Source organism: Pseudophryne corroboree, chromosome 4, assembly GCF_028390025.1.
Source record: "Pseudophryne corroboree isolate aPseCor3 chromosome 4, aPseCor3.hap2, whole genome shotgun sequence".
NCBI lineage: Eukaryota > Metazoa > Chordata > Amphibia > Anura > Myobatrachidae > Pseudophryne > Pseudophryne corroboree.
Genome location: NC_086447.1, coordinates 155,284,952 through 155,290,199, shown reverse-complemented (window position 1 = coordinate 155,290,199; position 5,248 = coordinate 155,284,952). Strand labels below are relative to the sequence as shown.

The 5,248-nt window shown below is 44.9% G+C and overlaps 2 non-coding genes across 2 annotated transcripts; one reads left to right on the top strand and one right to left on the bottom strand.

Annotated features, from left to right (window-relative positions):
* Nucleotides 1-364: 364 nt before the first annotated feature.
* On the bottom strand, nt 365-437 carry TRNAK-CUU (transfer RNA lysine (anticodon CUU)). The gene has a single exon. It is a non-coding gene; the product is annotated as a tRNA-Lys (tRNA).
* Nucleotides 438-546: 109 nt separating this feature from the next.
* TRNAG-GCC (transfer RNA glycine (anticodon GCC)) lies at nt 547-617 on the top strand. Its single transcript has one exon. It is a non-coding gene; the product is annotated as a tRNA-Gly (tRNA).
* The last annotated feature ends 4,631 nt before the right edge of the window (nt 618-5,248 follow it).

The window sequence follows — 5,248 nt, the reverse complement described above, 5'->3', positions numbered from 1 at the left end:
GTCACCACATCTAAATTAGTCACTACATTAAAAACGGAAGAAGAAACCAAAGTCTGTATGCCATGTGTTTTTATTGATGTGTTCTCATTCCTTCATAAATGAGAAACTTCCAATGTTCTGAAGTGTTCTGATACTGCTGCAGTGTGCTTCTGAAAGACAATTCAGAGTGTTTTCAAAGTTCTGTAAAGTCATGATTCAGACATTTCTTTACTGTTTTATTTTTTCTGTTTTCTGAAGGGGAGTCGGTACAACCTGGTTTACTTAATGTAAAGAAAATATGTAAGCTTGGTTTGAGTTGTTCTTTATTATAAATATCAATATCTAGTCTGCTTAGTGTTATGTTAATGAAGACAAAATAATTGTTCGCCCAACGTGGGGCTCGAACCCACGACCCTGAGATTAAGAGTCTCATGCTCTACCGACTGAGCTAGCCGGGCTTCCTAGTTTTCCTTTTTTTCTAAATAGCCTGTGGGTGTGTGAACACATTTAGCATGTAAAAATAGAAAGCCAGCTGCTTAAAGCTCTGGAACAAAAAGAAACTTTAAAGCATTGGTGGTTCAGTGGTAGAATTCTCGCCTGCCACGCGGGAGGCCCGGGTTCGATTCCCGGCCAATGCATCGTTTTTTGTTTGGGAAAACTTTTTTTTCTCTAGATGTTTATTAGCATTTAAATTAAAAAAATAGCAACATTGTGGTAAATCACTTTTTGTTTAGGAAAACTTTTTTGCCATAAATGTTTATTTAAATTAAACAAAAAACAGCAACATTGCGGTAAAATATATATATATATTTTTTTTAACATGTATCGGGTTGGCTTTGTTTATTAAATAGACACAAGATTTATTTATTTTTTTTGTTTCATTTGCATGCAGAGAAAACACTGTACACAAATACCTGGCAGCTTTATTTTAAAACTGCAATCTAGATTTCAGCTAGGATGCAAGCCTCCTTCAGTGTTTCCAACTCTGAAATAAATACAAAAGAAGCAACTGTTATTTCTCTTGCATCCTTAGGGGATACTGGGGAATGCTTATTACAATGGGGTATAGATGGGTCCACTGGAGTCGGTGCACTTTAAGAAATCTTCAACTGACTGTGCTGGCTCCTCCCCTCTATGCCCCCTCCCACAGCTCAGTATTAGAAAAATGTGCCCTCAGAGCCGGTCACATCTCCGGGGGGATCCAGAGTTTTTCTTCATATTCATTTTAAACTTTCTTATTTTCAGACAGGGTAGCTGGCAACTACCTGTCTGATTCGTGAGATTTAGGGGGGGAAGGGGGGGGGGGGGGGGGCGACGACCCGTCCAGACCTAATAGAGAGGTATGACCCTGGGTCCCCGGCTAACAGGAGATCTGTCCTGAGGGTACTTCCACCGCAGTCAGATTGAGGACTAGCGCTGGGACCGGCAGCCTGCCGCCACCCCTAACAGAGCTGTAGATAAGAAGATTGGTGAGTAAAAACCAGGGCCCTGAATAGCGGGGTCCCTGGTTCAAATGGTGATCACACTGCTCTGCATAGAGACCTACTGTGACCAGCAAAGTGCAAAACTGGCTATTTCAGGCTGTTAGAGTAAGGGAACACTGCTCTCAGCAATATATATCAGCACTGCCAGTATCAATAATAAGTGAGCAGAGGACAGCACACAGTGGGCTCCATCTCACCTCTGTTACAGATAGCAGTGTGACTGCATTAACACCACAGCCTGAGGGGACTTCACAAATCCAAGACTGTCATAACAGTGGGGGATAATGTGGGGAAGCAGTGAACATTAAGGGGATCATTCCGACCCGATCGCTTGCTGCAGTCAATCGCAGCGATCGGGTCGGAACTGCGCCGGTGCATGCCAGACGGCCGGAGGCCGTCATTCCCTAGCGATCGCCTCTGCCTGATTGATAGGCAGAGGCGGTCGCTGTTCGGGAGGGGGTGGCACGGCAGCGTTATGCCGTCGTTATGGGGGGCGCGGTCCGGCCAATGCAGGCAGGGCCAGACCGCGCGTGGGGCGTCTCACGCAGCCACTGCAACCAGGGGCAGTGACGATCAACTCCCGGCCAGCCGCAGGAGCTGCGTTGGCCGGGAGTTACTCCACAAGTACAAAAGCATCGCCGCTGTGGGATTCTTTTAGTACTTGTGCGGGGTGGGGGGGGGGGCCTTACAGCAAACATTCTTGCCACAGCTCGCATTGATGTGCCATCCTGGATGAGCTGCACTACCTGAGCCACTTGTGTGGGTTGTAGGGAGGTCATACAGGCACGTGGAGGCCACACACACTACTGAGCCTCATTTTGACTTGTTTTAAGGACATTACATCAAAGTTGGATCAGCCTGTAGTGTGTTTTTCCACTTTAATTTTGAGTGTGACTCCAAATCCAGACCTCCATGGGTTAATAAATTTGATTTCCATTGATAATTTTTGTGTGATTTTGTTGTCAGCACATTCAACTATGTAAAGAACAAAGTATTTACACACACGGAAACGTGGCCCTCACACACTTACTTACTTGCTCACTCACTCCACTAGCTGTGGTAGCAGCAATGGCCCGGCAGTGGTAGGGCCATCGCACTCACACACTCTCACTCACTCACACACAGGTGGAATTTGTTTTGTAGGGAAATCTATAAGTAGCACAGAAGACGTGAGTGAGAAATGGTAACCAGAGGCAAGACACCATTTAGAAAATATGGTGTGTTAACATTAACAGTTTCCTGTCTCTAATCAGCTGAACATTGAATAACTCGTATGTTTGAGCTGCTATGGAATGCTTCAAGGTGGAATTATTATTAGGAAAACATAATTAGCTTCTATAGTATCTGTCTGACATTTTTATATACACTTGCTTATAAGTTTCATAAACTGCGTGAGAAACATGTCTTCTACAGAAGTTTCCCATGTTAAAGTTAGCGTATGGTCACAGTTTGCTTTATTGAATTGTTCTAATCTCCTGAATAATCCGCACACAACATCATTCCTCTGTTTTTCTGTGGTCATTTGCTGCAATGTATTGTGTAGGAAGAGGAGCAGCAGTGAAGGGGCATGGTCAGTCAGACCCAGGGAGTGCATTCTCTGCTCCTTTGGGATGTATGACACAGGTCCTATGCGAGTTAAGGCCACCGCCTCATGTAATTCTGGAATCTCCAAAGAATGTGCAGAGTAACCTTGAGCCACTGATATGCATACTACTGACGGATGATGGATGTACTGTATTAGGTTTGTATGCATGCACTTGCATCCAGTGTCTGCTTGCATCATTCCTTACTACAGGTGGTGTGATGGAAAGGATGTCAGAGCCCACTGTGTGTCAGGCACTGAAGCAGGTCATGTTCATTCCTGCCTTGCCTGAAGCAGTTTATTCATTTGCAATTGGAAAAGGACTACCCCCGTTTCAGGTAAAAGAGCAATTTTACAACAATGCTCAGGTTGCTAATGGCACAGTGGATGCTACACATAACAGTTTCTTATTGACTGTGTGTCCTTGTTACTTTCAGTTAAGTATTTTTATATGAATTCCTGTTTTGTTTTGTTTTTGTTTGCTTCTAGCCATAACCATCCACCAGTCACCCATTGTTTTTTGATTGTACTTGCATTTGCCAAGTATTATAGGCTTTTGAGGATAGTGTGTGTGTGTACAGTATGTATATATCAGTGACGTGCAGTATATATATATATATAGAGAGAGAAAGAGAGAAACGGGATCGGTTCTACGTGTGTGCAGGGCGGGCGCCCGGAATGCTGCATGGGTGCCCGCTGCAGCTGACTCCATTGAGGGAGACAGACGCTAGAGGTCCCACAACCTCTAGCGTCTGTCTTCCTGCTATCCAGACGCTAGAGGTCAAGTGGGTCCTCTAGCGTCTGATTGCCTCCATCAATGGTATCAGCTGCAGTATGCGCCAACGCAGCCCACGGCACCTGCTGCAGGCAGGGTGGGAGGGGGGATCCCTGGCAATGAGCAAAAAATCCCTGACAATAAGCATGGTACTGACTGCATGAAACTCCTGACAACAAGCAAGAGACCCCTGGCAACGAGCAAGTAATTTAAAAGTAATTAGAAGCCTTACTGGGGGCATAATTTGTAAGGTACAGTATTGTGTGTGGGGCATAAAATGGTGGAAGCGGCATACCTGTATGTGACATAATGTGTAATGGGCATTACAGTGTCTGGCATAACGTGTAATGGGCATTACGGTGAGTGACGTAAGTTGTAATAGGCGTTAAGGTGTGTGGCATTACGTGTAATGGGCATTATGGTGTGTGGCATAACGTGCAATGGGCATTAAGGTGTGTGTCATAATATGAAATGGGCATTATTGTGTGGCATAATATGAAATGGGCATATCGGTGTGGCATAACCGGTAATGGGCATTAAGGTGTGTTGCATAACGTGTAATGGGCATTACGGTGTGTGGCATAATGTGTAATGGGTGTTACGGTGTGTGGCATAACGTGTAACGTGCATTATGGTCAGTTGAGAGAGATTACAGATTTTAGTTAAGGTTGGGATGAGTACTTGAGACAGAGCTTTACTTATTTGTAAGGGTATAGGATCAAGAGGAGAGGTAGTAAAGTAGGAAAAAAACTATGTTCCCTAATGCACACTGAGTGAATAATATTTCTACATAATAATAGTCAGATAATACGGAGATCTTAGTTGCGTATATCTGCAGATATAGGGTTAAGCCCCCAGGCCGATCGACAAGGCTTCTCCGTCACTGGGGGCCCCTAATACTAGGTATGGGCCGGGGGTGCAGGACCCCACGATGTTGGCACAGGTCGGCCACCCCAGGTCAGCACACAGGTGAGAATGAATAAGGGTTAATAAGAAGCACAGAAGTGCTATGTAAGTGGTGTGATTAAAATAATGTATACAAAGTGATAGGAAAAATAATAAGTGTTAATAAAGTGTTAGGGTGTGCCGACCTGAAGCAGCCCAGCCATACCGACACAGGGGCCACCGCACCCCACACCCACCCCATAAATAATTACAAATATATCTGGGTTAAATTCCCAGTGTAAGGCCACATGGTAATGGCACCTACAGCATCTGAGAGCCAGCTCACCTGGGGATACCCCTGGCTTCCCCTATGGCACTTCTGGAGTCAGCAATCCCTCCTAATGCTGACCCATTTATGCCTCTATATACAATACACAAAGTGGAAAGCTGCTCAATCAGATTGTAATGTCACTCAGGTGCTAAAAGGGGAGGGGTAATTCTGTGTAGGAAAAAAACTGTGTTCCCTAATGCACACCGAGTGAA